Below are 18,630 nucleotides of genomic sequence, written 5' to 3'. Positions count from 1 at the left end.
TAATGTCAATGAAACATCCACAGTGATCCACAAGCACCTGGAGAACCATAGAGAAATACCCCTTCTGATTAACATACTCAGAGGCTAAGTGGGCTGGTGCCAGAATTGGAATATGTGTAATATGAGTCCCATCTATCGTCCCTCCGCAGTTAGGGAAACCCATTTATGCAAAGCCAGTCACAATGTCATTCATGTTACCCAGAGTCATGGTTCTTCTGAGCAGGATGCGATTAATGGCCCTGCAAACTTGCATCAACACGATTCCAGTGGTCGACTTTCCCACTCCAAACTGGTTAGTGACCGATTGGTAGCTGTCTGGAGTTGCCAGCTTCCAGATTGCAATAGCTACCCACTTCTCCACCATCAGATCAACGCTCAATCTTGTGTCCTTGCACCATAGGTGGGGGCGAGCTCATCAGACAGTCCCATGAAAGTGACTTTTCTCATCCGAAAGTTCTGCAGCCACTGCTCGTCATCCCAGACTTGCATGACAATGTGCTCCCACCACTCATTTCCCGAGCCCAAAAGCAATGTTCCATGGTGGTGAGCATGTCCGTGAATGCCACAAGAAATCTCATGTCATATGCATTATGTGAGTCGATATTGTCGTGTAGCTTAAGGAGTAACTCGACTGCCAAACGTGACGTGCTGGCGAGACCCATCAGCATATTCCTCAGCACTTCAGGATCCATTCCTGCAGACCAAAAAGGAAGACAGTGCACGCAGTACAAAAATGTTGAAAGATGGTGCCAAATGTGGACGGAAACATAGAGACTGCTGGGATGCGAAGCGATGTATCATGGGACATTGGGACAGGACCCAGAATGCCCCACCCTCCCCCTTCCCACAAGTCACAGCGCCAGAATGGGAAGAAGTGCCCTGTGGGATAGCTACCCATAATGCACCACTCCTCATGCCGCTGCAAGTGCCACAAATGTGGCCATGCCAGTGCGCTTGCAGCTGACAGTGTGAACACACTGCAGCGCTTTCCGTAATGTGCTCTTTGAGGGCTGGTTTAACTCACAGCACTCTATATCTGCAAGTGTAGCCATGCCCTAAGAGATTTTAACCACTTCAGGAAAGTGAAGTGATTATATGTCTACACTGGAAAGTTGTACTGCATTAACTATACTGGTATGGTTAAAAGGGAACAAACCCCCTAGTGTGGATAAAGATATAGCAGTATATAGATGCTTTATACCAGTGTAGCTATTCTTGTATGGGAATGAGGGAATAACTATATTGATATGTAACCTTTATACCAGTATATCTGCGTCCACATAGGGTGTTTTCCAGTATAACTGTATCAGTTAAAAAAAAAAATCACGCTGCCAACCAACATAGTTATACTGGTAAAACTTTTAAGTGTAGACCATGCCTTAGGCTATACCAGCTGAACTGCTTAGCAGAGATGCAGCTAATTCCAGCTTCATTTACCAGTATAGCTTATACTAGTTCCCTGAATGAAATAAGCTAACCTGGGAAAAGACTTTTTTGCCGATATAACTGCATCAACCTTGGGCTTTTGCTGGCACAGCTATGCTGGTTAGGGGTGTGATTTTTTTCATACTTTTAACTGACATAGCTATGCCGACAGAACTTTTTAAGTGTAGACCAGGCCTGAATCACCAAACTGAAACTACCATTGCCAGAATAATCCACTGCAAGGGCAGAAAATGGGACCAATGACTCACAGGTGGCCAGTGGGGGATTACCGGTCTCAAGGAGATTTCTGGTTTATTTAAGCCATATTAAAAAATTGACTTGAAACCTGAAAATTGTGCACATAGCTAGTGTACGTAACACTGTGTCCCTGTCAGTGTTAGGGCTTGTCTACACAGTGCTTTAGTCTGTACCAGAGGGGTGTAAATTTTAGTCCACAGTAAGGTGTTGTGCACTAACTGACCCATGTAGACTCTGCTACTGCCCTGCTCTAAAAATTCCGTAGTACGTGGCAAAGTTGGGAGCCCTCATGTAGACAAGGTGCTGGTGAACATCAGTGCTTTTACCATCATATCATATAAATCTGCACTGAGTAGGGTTAGAGGATGCAGTAATTTAAAATCCCAGCAGTCACCTAGAACCCTGCCTAGTGTTCCCATCATTGCTAACACTGCATCAGCTTTAGCAATAACGGCAAATTTTTCAGAAAAAGAGACTGATGTAAACAAAAGCTGGGTGTTGCACTGTTTACATCCACTGCAAGGTCTTTGGGGCAGGGAGTGTCTCTTGCTAGGGCCCAGATTCTCCTACCTTTACTCATTCTGGATAGCATGTTGCTTCATAAATAATCACAATGAAGTCACCTTTGTTCACCTCTGTCCCTAAGGGTTTGCACAGTGCCTGACCTAATGGTACCTCAATCTGATTGAAACTTCTGCATACTACTACTACTTCTGCGTCATTCAAATTAATAATAACCATCTTCTTTCTATTGTCTGAGGCCATACAACATAGTTTCCCCCTAGAACTTGATTCAATTCAATGTCTTACAGGAAAGATCAGATCATATTTGATATAAGGACTAAGTAAGAAAACAAAGGATCCCAGGCCTCCCTATATTCAGAAGTAAATTCACAACTCATCTCTTGCCTTCAGTGATGGAATCTCTGTTGAGTTTGATAGACTGCACAGAGAGTTGTTTAAAGTGATACTAGGTCATGCACAACTAGTCACACTTTCTCATCCTTGTTGGCCATTTTGTCCACTGGAGCAAAAGGTTATAATGAGTGGGCAGACAAAGATGCAGCACTTTTGCGCATTGCTAGTGAGACAATAAAGACAATAGCATGTAGAACCCACTGAAGGCCAAGGTGCCCACACCACATCCCAGTGCCTGGACTGTGCAGCAGTGTTGAAGCTTGCTTGCTAACGCTACTGCAAACTGAAGCAGAATCACTAACAACCCCACCAGCCTTTTTTCCCCTCTGTCCCCTATGACGAGAGGTGTTGACAGACCACTTCACCTTGAATGGTCCAATGAGATATGTGCAGGGCCCTTCAATTTCAGTTTTTGTTTTATTTAATTTTTCTTGGGAATTTATCGGTGTTTATTACTGCAAAAACAAAAACAGGTAAAAATCAGGACAAAAAACTATTAATAATTTTCCTGGATAAATATTGGGATTTATTTTAGTGAATGGAAAGATGCGGGGGAAGGTGTTCAGTAGATTAATGCTTTTAATTCTGATCATCAATGTGGTTTGCTGTAGAACTAAAACAGAACTCAAAACACAATGCCAATTCTGAGTTTAAGAAAACAACCTCTAATATAATATACCTCTAATCCTCAAATAAAACTTTTCATTTGAATAAACAGTTTATTGTTGTAGATTAGAACTATTAGCCTATAACTATTTACATTTAATAATTAAACCACACCATTTGCAGCGCATACACTCAATTTCATCCTTTTCTCCTGTTTTTGTTTTTTTAAAACTTTTGAATACTTCCTTATGTTCTGAAATGTATTCTGATACAGATTTTTGTTTTCTTCCCATTTTAGTGTGTCAAATCTTTAAACTGTTATCTGCGAACAGCTTGAAATGTGTACGTGGTGGGTGTGAGATTCATCAGTACGTTCAGATGCACATGCACTTCAGAGCTTGCATGCCTGCCTGTTTGTTTATTGTGTGTACCTTCTAGACTAATACATAGCCTTACTTCAACAGGCAGTTTTGCATATACACACAGACTAATGTATTATTGATATAGACGATATCTCATGCAATGTATTGTATTTTCTTATAAAACAAGTTATTTTTATATATTTGAATGATACAAAAGTAGGGTGAAAATCAGAAAAAACTGAATATTTTTTGTAAAACCTGGGGACTTTTTGGTAAAAATTGGTTTAAGCTGAAAACGAAGGGGCTTAGATATGTGCTAACTCCTTATGCTAAACAACCTGTTCCACCTTGTATTTAGCTGTGACACTCTGAGTACCTTTCCCAGACCAGAAGAGCTCTGTGTAAGGCTTAAAAGCCTGTCTCTCTCACCAACAGAAGTTGGTCCAATAAAAATATTACCTCCCACACCTTGTTCCACCAATATCCTGGGACTGATACAGCTAAAACAACACTTCATATCATAATATTCGCAAAAAGAAAAGGAGTACTTGTGGCACCTTAGAGACTAACAAATTTAAAATATAATAACCACTCTATACGGCTAAATTCAGTGCCTTGCATAATGACAGGTTTCAGAGTAACAGCCGTGTTAGTAGTCTCTAAGGTGCCACAAGTACTCCTTTTCTTTTTGCGAATACAGACTAACACGGCAGCTACTCTGAAACCTATCATAATATTAAAACAGCATCACTAACACATATATGCCCAAATGTAAGCACTTCACAGTCAGTGTAATGTGGTGTAGATAAACTACAGAGCGCAGGTCAGGGGTGTGTGTAATGATGACATAAAGGTCACCTTTGCACTCACCTTATGCTGATGCAGCCTCTCTGTAGGACTGCCTTTCCACTCCCAGGAGCATGCTAGAGCAGTCTTAGGACAACTCTAGTTTATGCTGATTGCAACAGCAACAGGGGACTGAGAACACAGCAGAGGATCAGCATAGCACGGGGGTGTTCTCAGGCCATGTCCTGCATTCCCTCCTATGGTAGTAAGGAAAGAGAGTGGAGTAAGAGTCCCTACATTGTTTTTTCAGCACTGGAGGATTACCCTTACACTTGGGTGATCTCTGTGGGTTGCTTCAGATGGTTTTAGGGAGAGATTACACGGCACTAGAGATGTGGTGCAAAGCTGCTGCACTGCACTTGAGAACTCCTTCCCCCCACCCCCCAGCATTTTCCACAATATTACATGTATGTTTCAATAAACTATTGTAAACTTTAATAGACAGCAATCAAGTGTATGATTTAGGTAAATAATACTAAAGATGAAAGTAGTTGCTATTTTAATATCTTTACAAGAAAAACATTCCAAAAGGACATGAGAAAAGCAGGGCATGATTTACCAAGGGCTTGTTTACACTTTCAAGTTTTGTCCCCAAAAACTGGCTTTTGGGGACAAAACAGCGATAGCGTACACACTGCAAGGTCACTTTTTTTGAAGAAAAAAAAAAAGCCTAGTTTTGTCGACAAAAAACGTCCACCCATGTGAGAGACTTTTGTCTTTTCTCCTTCCTTTATTGTGGACAAACAGCCAGTGTAGACACCACAAGGTTTTTAAAAAAATTTATTGGCCTCCAGAAAGTATCCCACAGTTCCCATGCTGCCGCTCTGGTCAGCAGGTTGAACTCTGCTGCCATGCAGCCAATCCGCCCCTCCCCCTTGCAATCTCCAGGACTTTTAAATCTCATTTCCTGCTTGCTGGCTTCCCAGAGGAGCTTCCCAGGTGAGCATGGCTGGCGATCGCACCAAACACACTCCCACTTGGACCACCACTGGATTGTTGGATCTGATCAGTATATGGGGAGAGGAGTCTGTTCAGTCACAGCTGCAAGTGACCCATAGGAATTGGGACACATATGGGCAAATGTCTCGAGGCGTGTGCGAAAAGGGCTCTGATCGGGGCACACAGCAGTGCAGAATGAAGATAAAGGAGCTGAGGCAGGGGTACCATAAGGCACAGGAGGCAAAGCATCACTCTGGTGGTCCACCTAAGACCTGCTGCTTCTATAAGGAGCTGAATGCTATCCTCAGAGGTGACCCCACCTCCATCACCGATTGCTCCATGGATACTTCATATGCAACTGAAAGAGAGGGTAACCCAGAGTCTGAAATTGTGGATGAAGAAGTTGAGCCAGAAGAGGATGTGGTGCTCCCATGGGGTCGTCCGGTCGGTCTGGCAGCCAGGACTTTTCTTCACTCCAGAAGTGCTCAGCGGGGAGCAGGAAGCAGATGAGACTCCGGATAAGTTGCTGTGTCTTGTGTAGGGGATTGAAAAGTGGGAGGCAGGTAGTGTTTTCTGTGAGCTGGACATTGCCCTGTGTAGCTAATCTGCATGGCCAACCAGAGTGTCGATGGACATCAAGACCTGCAGGGAATCCTCCAGAGAGAGGCTCTGGAAAGTTTCTTATTTGTTAATCCTCTGCCGCAGAGTCCAAAGGATTGTAGCCTTGTTAGTTCCCCCATTGTAGGAAACTGTACCATGCCATTTAGCAAACACTGGAGCTGGGACCAAAGCGGCACATAGCTGAGCTGCATATAGACAGGGGTGAAAGCCTCAAGCATTCAGCAGCTGAGTCCTGGTTTCTCTGGTCACCCTCAGCAGGGAGATGTCAGCCAGCAGGTTGGCCACCTCTGAAAAAGTGTGGGATAATTTTAGAATAAGCTCCCTGCAAGCTGTGACCTTTTTGTCCGTAAGCACAACCGCCTTCCGCCCACTCCTGAAACTCACCATGATTGGGGTGCCTGCGGAGCTGTGTGCCTGCCTAGAGTCTCAGAAAGAAAGTAATTTCTACTAGCAAAATGCCCTCTTTACTAAAATGTTTCAGTCATTTGCTGGAATGTAACAATCCCTCTTCTGTTCAGCACAGACCTTGAAGAGCACATCACGCACTCCTGTGGACCGGCTGTGGCAGATAAGAAAAAAACCTAGGTGCAGCAGAGAAGACATGTTCCGTGAGGCTCTATAGCACAATGAGAGACAGACCAGGGAACCAGAAGAGTGCTAGGAAGCCAAAAGGCAGGACAGAAAAGAGAATGCTGCTTTTGCTAGGCAAGCGGCAGAGAGGATGATAAAAGTTATGGAGGATCAGACAGAGATGCTCAAGTCATTGAAACAGCTGCAGACCGAGCAGATCTGAGTTCAAGCACCACTGCAGCAGATACACAATTCTTTGCTAAACCCACCCCCCTCTATGCCCGCACGTTCCTTTTCACTCCACAGCACTCCTGAGTTTCCGCATCACTCCACCCCCTCTCACAGCTTGCACAATGATAGCTGGAGCTACACACACAGTTGTGAGGTTTTACCCTTTTTAACAATAAATAAAGGCTAAGGTATTTAATGGTACTGCGTTTTTATTCTGTGTTCTACAAAAGCATATAGCAATCAATTCACTCTTGGGAACAGATTTCTAAAGCATTGTGTTGCATGGATCTTGCCCCAAAATTGTACATGGATGCAACAGGGAAGCAACTCCAAAGCAGAGATGTGTTACTGCCCCTCATTGTCAAAGTGGTTCCTCAAAACCTCTCTGATGTTAATAGCAGCCCTCTGGGCTCCTCTGACAGCCCTAGCATCTGGCTGTTCAAACTGTGCAGCCAAGTGCTCTGCCTCAGTGCTCCACACCTGAGCAAACTTTCACTCTTAGATTCACACAGATTATGCAAAGTGCAGCACGCGGTTATGACCCCGGGAATATTTTTATCCTTTGTAAGGTCTAGCCTGCCATTTAAACACCTCCAGTGAGCTTTCAAACGGCCAAAGGCACATTTGACTACCATGTGGCACCTGATCAGCCTGTTGTTAAAATGCTCCTTGCTGCTGTCCAGGTGCCCTGTGTAAGGTTTCATGAGCCAGGGCTATAAGGGGTAAGACGGGTCTCCCAGGATTACTATGGGCATTTCCACATCCCACATTGTTAACTTGTGAACTGGAAAGAAAGTCCCCGCCTGCAGCTTTCTGTACAGGCCACTGTTTGTGAAGATGCGTGCATCATGCAGCTTTCCAGACCAGCCTGCACTGATGTCTGTGGAACACCCCCAGTGATCCACAAGCACCTGCAACACCATGGAGAAGTATCCCTTCCTATTGATGTATTCAGAGGCAAGGTGGTCTGGTGCTAAAATTGGAATGTGTGTGCCATCAATCGCCCCGCCACAGTTAGGGAAACCCATCTCTGAAGAGCCATCCACTATTTCATGCACATTTCCCAGAGTCATGGTCCTATGCAGCAGGATGTGATTTACTGCTCTGCACACTGGGAGTAATACAGCCCCAACAGTGGACTTTCCTACTCCAAACTGATTTGCGACTGACTGGTAGCAGTCTGGATTCACCAGCTTCCAGACAGCGATTGCAACATGCTTCTCTACCAGAAGGGCAGCTCTCAATCCCTACCGGAAGGGCAGCTCTCAATCTGGTGTCCTTGAGCCGCAGGTTGGGGGATAGCTCAGTACATAGCTCCAGAAAGGTTGCTTTATGCATCCTAAAGTTCTGTACCCACTGGTCGTCATCCCACACCTGCATGACAATGCCATCCCACCAATCAGTGCTTGTTTCCCTAGCCCAAAAGTGACGGTCTACCGTACACAGCTGCTCTGTGAATGCACAAAGCACTGATAAGTTGCTGCCGTCCATATCACACTCGGGTGCCTGCGATTCATCCTCCGCTAACTTTGCGAGGAACTCTGTGAGTAACTGTGCTGCCATGTGCGATGTCCTCATGGCAGCTGACAGCTAACAGCACATAGGAGAGAAGTGCGGGATTCATCTTCTCTCACTGCAGATGCTGGGGCACAGTATAAAAGAATGACAGTTGGAAAAATAGTGCAAAAGGAATCCAGAGACCTGTGGAGGGCTGGGACACAAAGTGGTGCATGACGGTACATTTTGCACATGTGCCGCGCTCCGTTTCCGCAATCCCACCACACTTAGTGATGGATGGTGCTGCCAGGCATTGTGGGGTACATACCCATAATCCATTGTTCTCACTGTTAACAAAGGTGCCCAGAATGTGGACACAATCTGTCGACAGAGGGAGCAAATGTAGACACACTTTGGTGACCTTGCTTTTGTCGATTTTTCCTTGGTGATATTAGTTTAATCAAAAAAACTTGCCAGTGTAGACAAGTCCCAAGTCCCTGGACTCTACACTATACATCCCACCCCTTAGCGGATCACTGGCTTATGGGCCCATCTTAATTCCTTGCTCACTGCTCTTCCTTCATTTGCAGAAGTTGCTAGACTACAACATCTACGGTAACAACTGGGGCAGATTCCTGAAATGTGGTTTTTGTGGCTTGCCTCTGCCTTTCCTCACTGACAGCTACTACTGTTGCTATCCTGAGTTCCCCAAAATCTATTTTTAAATTAAAATGAGCTGGACGTGTCTCTCTTAAATTCACTTTTATTTTTTCTTAAACAAAAGTCTTAAAAATCCCAGCTTTTCTTGAAGAGGGAATAAAGGGAAGTTTGATTTGCTAGACTCCTAGAAGAAAAGATGTTCTGCCTTGATACATTTGAGAGATTCAGAGTGCTAGTATGCCTGAGTGAAATCTCTACATATGAAGGCATCTGCAGTCTTGGGTCATTTATTTTATATCTAAGATAGAAAAACTTTTGTTCCTTAATTCTCTTTGTCACAACCTGGCCTGGTATAGTCTGGTACATTGTATGGTCCCCAGTCTGTTGTGGTCCCATGTACTTCTAAGCCCCCAAATGGGCCTAACTCACCAGAAATAAAATATGTGACCTCTATCCCAGGGCACGTAACTGCCCATTTCACAACTATGTGCTTAGCAAAAGGCTAGCTGAGGCGGATAAGCCTTGCATGCTGCACTTAAGGTGACAAAACTCAGGCTCCAGAGGTTGTAAATTTAATGGAGGCAATAAATTCCACAGCTGAGGGTACCTGTCCACTGAATGCATCCGATGAAGTGAGCTGTAGCTCACGAAAGCTTATGCTCTAATAAATTGGTTAGTCTCTAAGGTGCCACAAGTCCTCCTTTTCTTTTTGCAAATACAGACTAACACGGGCTGCTACTCTGAAACCTGTCCCCAATCTGGGGTTCATCTGCCTTATTGCCCCCTTGAAAAGGTTGAAGACAAGAAGCGGGATCCTGAAATGGGTGGTTAGGCAACCAGAGTGGAGTGCAGAATATCAGAGGGGTGTTTTAAAGAGAAGGTGGGTGAGGTAATATCTTTTAGTGGCCCAACTTCCGTTGGTGAGCGAGACAAGCTTTGGCTTGCAGAGAGCTCTTTACGTTCCCAGAATATTTTAGTCCTGAACTTTGCTTTATGCTAAATCAGATCAGGAGACCCGACAGCAAGTGCGAACAATCAGGACCAGGGAGGGGGATATAGTTGCATGTATAAAGCGAAGCCTCTAGCCGCCGGACGCGGTGAAGTCATCCTCAGCCTGATTCACACAAGACACCCCGCCAGAGGCACCTGCTGTGACCCCCCCCCCCCCGGAAGCACAGCTGCAGCCGCCGCAGGATGGCGCGGCTGACTGGGCAGCCGCAGACGCTGGCGCCCAGCGGACCCCATCCGCCTCCAGCGCCGACGCCTGTCCTCCTTCCCGCCTCCCCCCCCCCACGTGCCCTCCCAGCGGGGCACGGCCAGGCTCGCCAGCCGAGCGGGCCCTCGCCGCGGCCGCAGCTCCGCCCGCGGCGGGTCACGTGAGCGCCGAGTCCCCGCCCGTGGCTGGCTTGGGCTCGGTGAGCGGCTGTGCCCGGGCTGCTCAGCCTGCCGAGTCCGTGCCGGCGCCGCGGCTGGGGAGCGGGCGGAGCGCGGGAGCCGCCGCTGTTGGTGTGAGTAGGGCAGACGCGGCGGCCGGCCGAGAGCGGGGCCGAGCTGGGGGTTCGTTTCCGGGCGGCGGCTAGTAGCTGCCCCTCCGTGTGGACAGGACTAGCGGGGCGCGCAGGGGCGCCAGCTGCGCTGTCCGGCGGGCGGGCTCCCTGGCCCCGCGGGGGGTCATTGCGTTCTCTGCTCTGCTAGGGCCGGCGCTGGGCGGCGCTGTCACCCTGAGGCGCTCGGGTGCCCGTGGGGAGGAGGCAAGATGCACCGGGTAGCCGGAGTCTGCGGCTCCGCGCCAGCCGGGCGTGGGGATGTTGGGGTCTGGAGACGGGGAACCCTCGTTCACAACCCTCTGCGTCCAGGGGAGCCGCCTTTGCCGTCGGGTGGCCTAGGACGGGAGTCATTGGCTCCCCTACTAAAGCCGGAGCTGCTGGCAGCCAGCACGGCTGAGAACCAGGGGCGGCCGGTGAGACTTAGCACGTCCCCCGTCGACAAGCAGTTCCTGTCTTGACTTGTCTTTGAAGCGCCAAAAGGGGTAATGAATTTCTTGATCTGTGTTCGAGTGGACGCTAATGCCCCGCTGCCACAGCACTTCCACTTAATAGGGACGGTCATATGAGATGCCGTGGGCTATATAGTCTGGGATTCGCTCTTCAGGTCCATGCCTACCGTGGCAATTTTAGGTGGCTTTCCCCCTGTTGCAGTAGCAATGGTGAGGGAAACCGGGTAAATTGACTATTTGTATTCATACCACTAAGTCAGGTGAGCCCAGCTAGCCACAGATCTAGGCTAGTACAAGGGGTGGGAGATTTTAAGGAAATCTTAGTGCAGACCCAGTCTGTATGGCTTGGGGCAAATGATACAATAATTGTGCTACATGTACCATAGTTGCAACCAGATTTGGTCTTGTGCGTGCAGGAAAACCAAACCGTCCTGTAACACAATCAAGGCACTACTGTATAGTAGTAGTATAAATCAGTACATAGTGGTTGTTCCCAGACCCAGTTCCTACAGAATGGGCCACTGGCTTGGGCTTACTGGAGTGAAGGGATGCAGTTTTTAATGAAATTTAGGTAAATGAATTAGATCTGAGCTATTGCCACCTTTGGGGACACTGGCTATAGCAGTGCTCAAGGGTGTGATTGTTATATGTATACTGGGGACTTTTTCCATTTGAGATCCCACATTTGGTATAAAACTATTACTGATTCCCTTTCAGAATATGCCTTTCTTGCAAACTGGTTAGCTATCACAGGACTTGCTTCTCCAGTATAGTATAAAGTACTAATTGGAACAACAGAGAAATAATTTCTCCCTGTACTAGACTGTTAAGCAAAATTATATCACACAGAACACTGTTACTGTGACTTCATAGGGTTTTTTTTCTTTGATAAACTGCGGCTGTTGGCTATAAATAAGAAGTCCTGTACTATGCCCAGCTTTATCTAATAAGGCTTTAATTCCACTGAGCTTTTCTAAAAACATTGTAAGTGGTATGTTCACGTCACCAAGGCACCAGATGGATTTATAAAGCTTGAGCCTTATTCTGCTCTCTCATCTATCAGTGTAAAGCAGTAAATAGTAAACTTAGAGCAAAAGTGAGATCAGAATAAGGCCCCTTAAAATATTATAATAATTATTAGTGTAGCATCTGGAATCCCCACTTATGGACCAGAACCATTGTGCTAGGCACTGTACAAACACAGAACAAAAAGTTCCTTGCTCAAAGAGCTCACAATCTAATGTAAGAGACATCTGATGGATAGACAGACAAATATATTCATTACTTATAACATAACTTTTTAACTTCCTCCTATATTGAATTTTGCCTCCACCCACACATTTCTGCTCTCTTCTTTCCCATCTTGATTTTTTTAAAACAGCCATGTTAGTTTTCACAAATTCATACAATGTTCACTTTTCTATCATTTTCTTATAAATCCCGTACTGGACACTAGTATTAGTTTGTTTCAATATGGCATATAATGTATACACAACTGTTCATAAAACTGAAAATTCATTAAGAAATTCTACCAGCATTTTAATACATTTTGAATTTATATACCTAAATAAAAAATATAGCTGTATTACTTGAATATATTTATACTAATTCTAGGTGAGTTTATGAGGAGAGGTCCAAAGTTCCAGATATGGCAGTTAATTGATAACCATCAGTGAAATTTTGCTTGTGTACTCTAAAATCCCCATTTTCTTCCTCTTGGGCTGCAACATGAACTGCTAGAGTTAGAGATTAATGCTTTTATACTACCTGAAAGAAGTTCCCAGCTTTCACATTATAAAGTTACAAGTATTACTTCCTAGATCTAGCTGTTTTGAGATTGTGATGGTTGAAATAATATCTTCTTTAAAGTGCATATTTGAAAAATATAGTAATTAGAATTATGTGATTTTTTTTTTTTTTTAAGGTGCATTTTGCCCACAATCTGTTACCATCCCAATGGAAAAATATCACTTCTTTTTTTGTCCTTGTGGTACATGAAATTTTATGCTTAAGTCTGATCCCCTATAAACTTTCAGTTTTCTGGTTTCTCCTTGCTCCTAATTTTGTGATGTGGCTGGGTAAATATTATCTTTACCTTCCACAGTCTCTCTCAGGGCTTGTCTACACTTGAAAGTTGTTTCAGATTGTTTGTATGTGTCAACTGATTAGGAACAATTGTTCCAAAAGCACCTTGTCCTCATTGCTTTATGCCAGTTAAAGCTGGTTGCTTTTTGAATCATCTTGTCCACATGGTGCTGTGTTTTACTGAAATATGTGCTCAGCATTCAGGGCAGAAATCCCATGGTGCAATGTTCTGCCGCTAGGCTCAATACATTTGGGGATTTTTCTTGTGGCACATAATAGGATACCTACTAGAAGCCACTGGAATTCTGGGACTTGGGGTCAAATGAAAAAATTCCCATGATTCCTCTCCTTTTATCCCATTATTCATCTGGGTTTTGCAAGCCAGTGCCATTGTCAAACTGCTGTCAGGCAGCATGGGGGGAGACATGGCTGAGTGCTGTGATCCTGATGCTAGTTAATACAAACTGGCAGATGCACATGTATTGGCAGTCATGCTTTGGGTAACTTGAGAGACAGCCACGGTGGTGCTGTGGCAATATGAGCACAGGAGAAGGATGAAATTGAGCAGTGACCTCTGTACGATGTTTTCTAGGAGCAAGGGCTTCTCTTAGTGATCTGCCACTTCTGGACTCAGGCAACCTGCACTTCCTAGTGAACAGGATACTGCTGCAGACCTGGGAAGACCAACAATGGTCTTAAGGATGAGAGAGCCCAATTTACTAGAAATCTGTGCAGAGCTCACCCCAGAGCTGTAGTAGTGGAACACCTACATGAGAGTTCCCTTCCACATGGAGACGCATGTGGCCATTGCTGTCTGGAAGCTTGCCATCACGATTGCTAATGGTCTTTAGTTAACCAGTTTGGTATTGGTAGATGAACTGTGGAGCTGTTGTCCTGGATGTATGTGCTGCTATCAAGAAATACCGGAACCTTTTTATAACTTCTTTTAATGAAACTCCTCTTAATTCTATCCCTGATGACCTTAGTATGGGACACCACAAACTCCTACATGTTTGTCATATGTCTTTGTAATTTCTTCACATTTGGAGGAAAAGAAGGAAACATTTCTCTATCTGGTTGATTTAAAACAAAACAAAAAAACCCAACAACTTGTTAGAAGTTGCTCAGAGGTTTGGAATGTTTTAAGTAATCCTGACCCAGATGGAGAAGTTGGCAGAGGACCGGTGACTAATTCAATGTGGCATGTCTCTGCAATATATTATATTGATATCACTTCCACATATGTGATCTATAGCATGCATAGGCTCTTGGTTTTGGAATCAAGGAACGGTGCTGCATGTGGATAATTTAAGATCAGGTGATCTTTTTCCTAGTTAAAAATTCTGCTAAAACCTATTTAATCACAGGAAAATAACTCTTCAGCTTATTTTTTCTGATACTAAAAGTAATTTAGGTGCCTAACTTCCATGGAAACCAGTGGAAGTTAGGAGCCTGTATTTCTTTGAGGATCTGAGCCTAGGAGAAAACTAGCTGTATCCTCCAGGAATGCCAGGCTCCCGACAAAATAAATCTTGATATTGAGTGTTAAATCCTACTCATCTTACTCATTCACTCAAAAGGCCCTAATGACGTCAAAGGGACTAGGTGTAAGAATTTAGCCCCAAATCCGTCTGTCTAGGTATTTATATTGTCCAGTCAATATAATATCTAAATTCTGCCCACTATTTAAAAATAGAAACAATTAATCTTTCTCTCTCTCTCTCCTTTCCCAGCCTGTAAAAATAGATTGGCTAATGTATATGGTTTTGAAACATGTATTTGTTTGTGTGGGTGAAGAATTTATTGAAGAAGAGCTATATCAAGGAAATGAGTTTGGCCTTTAGCTTTCGGAAATGGGTAGGCTTGTGGCCACTCTGGTCACTGAGTTAGATCTATAATTAGGTGCATATCTCTTATGAAAACCTTCCTCTGCTGGCCAACAGGATGAATGTTCCATTGAAACTAGTGTGGAGAGATTTCAGAGTAGCAGCCGTGTTAGTCTGTATTCGCAAAAAGAAAAGGAGTACTTGTGGCACCTTAGAGACTAACAAATTTATTAGAGCATAAGCTTTCGTGAGCTACAGCTCACTTCATCGGAGAGAGAAAGAGAGGAGGTAATTTGGTATGAACAGTCCTAACTGAGGGCTCTGAACATCAAGACAGGATCTTGAACCAAATTCTGTATTCAATGGGAAATCATTGCAGAGAGTGGAGCAGTGCAATGACTTATTAACAGTGACTTGTGACGCTAAGGAAACTGGCTGCTGCTTTTTATATGAGCTGGAGCTTTATTCTTAGATATGAGATGAAGTGATCAAGCCAAATGGTAATGAATTCATGGATCTCTATGGGCAGCCTACATCCAATGGGATGGGACACAATCTTCTGTCCATTTGCAGTTGGAAGCAGACGCTGTTTACCCCCATGGCTATCAGGGCACCCATTGGCCCTAAGAATTGCAAAAAGATCCCAAACCCTGAAAACCAGTTTGACAATCCAAGGACGGATCAGGCCCTCATCGGTGAGGAATGTTACAGAAGAGGCAAGTTCTTTGAAGCCTTCTCCTCTTCTTACCGACATTGTCTGAGTCTTACCTGAGTTCAGCTTTAGCTAGTTGCTCTTCATCCAGGTCCTGATTTCTTCCTGACATTAAGATAACTGGATGATGGCTTTTGTAGCAGGGTTCAGTCCCAGAGTGCATCCCCTTACGGCATGGTAAGGCACTACAGGCACCCTGCCTTCAATTCCCTCAGGTTTTTCCCCAATTATTCATTCGCAGTGTAGAATACTAAAACTACATGTTCCCTCTTGGGACCTAATTTGTTAAGTCCTTACATATTACAGTCCCCTTTGGCCCTTCTGAGCCATTATCCTTCCTTCCCTGGGTTTCCAGTTCACTCTTGTTCCAGGGCTTCAGGTGACCCCAGGAGAGCAGACTGTCCTGCTCCAGCCCCGACCTCTCTGCGGAGTCTTTCCCACAGTTTCCTTGTGCCCTGGTCTTTAGACTCTCAAACTGCTTACCCCTGGTACAGGGGCTCCACAGCCCTCCTTCCTGGGGCTGGGCTGTGATTCAGTCAAGCTTCCTCATCCCACCAGCATCTGAGTTCTGATCCTGCTCCAAGGAGCTTCCCTTGGTCTCTGGACTCGCACTCTGTTTCTCCTTGGTTCTGGGGCTGTACTGTAACTTATGGCTAGGGCCCTTTGTTTTCAGTTTTTATTTTAATATTTTTCCTGGGAATTTATCAGTGTTCATTATTACAACAATAAAAACAGGCGAAAATCAGTGCAAAAAAGATTAATTTTTCTGGGTAAATATCGGGGTTTATTTTGATGAATGGAAAGACCGGGGGGGAGGGAGTATTCAGTAGCTTTGAATTCCGTTCACCAGTGTGGTTTGCTGCAGAACTAAAACAGAACTCAAAACACAATACTACCTCTGAGTTTAAGAAAACAATATAGCTCTAATTTCCAAATAAAACTTTTCATTTGAATAAACCATTTACTGTTGTAGACTTAGAACTATTAGCTCATAAATATTTATATTTAATAATTGGGCTGCACCATTTGCAGCGCATACGCTCAACTTTATCCTGTTTTTGTTTTTTTAAAGCTTTTGAATACTTCCTTATGTTCTGAAACATATTCTGATAGAGATTTTTGTTTTCCCATTTTAGTGTGTCAAATCTTTAAACTGTTATCTGTGAACAGCTTGAAATGTGTACGTGATGGGCATGTGATTCATTGGTACGTTCAGATGCGCACACACTTCAAAACTTGCGTGCATACCTGTTTGTTTATAGTGTGTATCTTCTAGACTAATACATAACCTTACTTCAACAGGCAGCTTTGCATAAAGACACAGACTAATGCATGTGAGATACATGTATTATGATAATACAAGGTATTGTATTTTCCTAATAAAACAAGTTGGTTTTTATATATATATATATATATATATATATATATATATATATATATATATATATATATATATATATATATATATATATATATATATATATATATATAATTTGAATGATACAAAAGCAATGTAAAAATCAGAAAAAAATGAATAATACTTTGTAAAACCCAGGAATTTTTCTGTAAAAATTGGTTTAAACTGAAAACAAAGGGGCTTACTTATGGCAGATATCCTCAGCCCACCAACACGCAGATGATGGTTCCCGTCCAGGAACCCTTTCCACAGGCCCTAACCCTATGTTTCTGCTTCTCTTCCCCAGCTCAGTACTGGGTTTTATCATGTCAGGAGGCACCTGATTAACACCTGAGCCCATTCCCAGCTTGGCTGCTGATCCCTAGAACACCAGTTTTCATAAAGAGGGCACATCATGGAACAGGGGTTGGCTGACTCCCAGGCTCCATTGCTCATAAAGTGGACAGACCCCCTTGTTACAGTGCTGTTTACATTTGCTGTAAAAGAGGTGCATTGTAGGGTACTGTCTGCATCTTGCGGGCACTTCAGACTTGCTCCCTCAGTAGCTTCAACAACTAGATATTAAATAATAAGAGCAAGAGGATTGAACTTTGCAGGAGAGGGCTCATAACAACCCTATAGTCTTGGCCTGAAAGAAAGGACTTAAGCCATTTCAAATGAGTTTCTGTTTGTTCCTGCATCATCTTAGAGGCAGGATTTATTTGTGTTCAGTGGCATACAATGCCACAGAGAGGTCTAGTGGGATGTGTGCTGATGTACTTCCATTGTCTAAGAACAAACAAACACTGAAACATAAGGGTTCTGTTATGGAGATCTTCCATAAGATGTCTTGGGGAATTCTGAGTGTGAAATGAAAACGTGTCTTGTGAGCATGATGATGATTTTTTCCTTGCAGTTGTCTTGAAGTGTCTGTCCTTTAGTATTTTGGGTTAAGAAAATACTTTTTTTTTTCCCCCTACCAGAGTGGACAGATGGAAGAGGAAACACTATATTTTTATAACAAAGCATCCGCTTTACTGGAATGTGAACAGTGATTCATTTAGGAGAGAAACACCATGACCTTTCCGTGTATGTGCAGCCAACAAATTATTGGAATCTTAATTCCAGTTTCCTGCTGCTCCTTTCCCTCAAGGTCCTAACTCCTAGCCAATTCTTTGTATACACCCAATAATTATAATATAATTGGGTGTCTATTAATAAACTTGTCATTTTTAATCACTTGTGTAGTTGGAATGTAAGTTTTGGATTAGTCATAATTTTGGTATCTGTTATAATGAGATCTTGGTCATGTTCTGGGAATGGGAATTTTACTCAGACCAGGGGAGAAAGAGGTTCTAAAAATCCAGCATTAAAGGGTAAATTCAAAAGCTGAATGGAAGACAGTACTTTACAGGGGGAAGGGTAATAGCTAAGTAACATATGTAGTCATAAGCCTTGTTGATAGAGCATTTTGGCAGTGTCAACATGTCTAACATGCCTGTGACATCCCCACTCACAAGAATTTGCAACCGTGCACAAGTGTTCACAACTGCCATTGTGACTGAACTTGCTTTCAGCAAGGCTAAGTACTCTAACCTTGTCCACACTAGTGGTGTAGCTAGGCATGGAAATTTGGGTGGGTCCCAATTTGTGGTGGATAGGCAATGACCAAAGGTCTGATA

At 43.9% G+C, this 18,630-nt stretch overlaps 1 protein-coding gene across 3 annotated transcripts in view; it reads left to right on the top strand.

Moving 5' to 3' along the window:
- The first annotated feature begins 10,031 nt into the window (after window positions 1-10,031).
- The window catches only part of SNX10 (sorting nexin 10), a 77,314-nt gene continuing 68,715 nt past the window's right edge, over window positions 10,032-18,630 (top strand). The window contains exon 1 of one of the 3 annotated variants that reach the window (XM_043509138.1): window positions 10,032-10,348. The gene's annotated coding sequence lies outside the window, so the exon portion shown is untranslated. Of the gene's footprint in view, window positions 10,488-18,630 lie in introns of all 3 variants that reach the window. The other 2 variants (XM_038390884.2, XM_043509139.1) reach the window with 2 other exon arrangements.

This window comes from Dermochelys coriacea, chromosome 2 (genome assembly GCF_009764565.3).
Source record: "Dermochelys coriacea isolate rDerCor1 chromosome 2, rDerCor1.pri.v4, whole genome shotgun sequence".
Classification (NCBI taxonomy): Eukaryota; Metazoa; Chordata; order Testudines; family Dermochelyidae; genus Dermochelys; species Dermochelys coriacea.
This window is presented reverse-complemented; position numbering and strand designations above follow the sequence as displayed.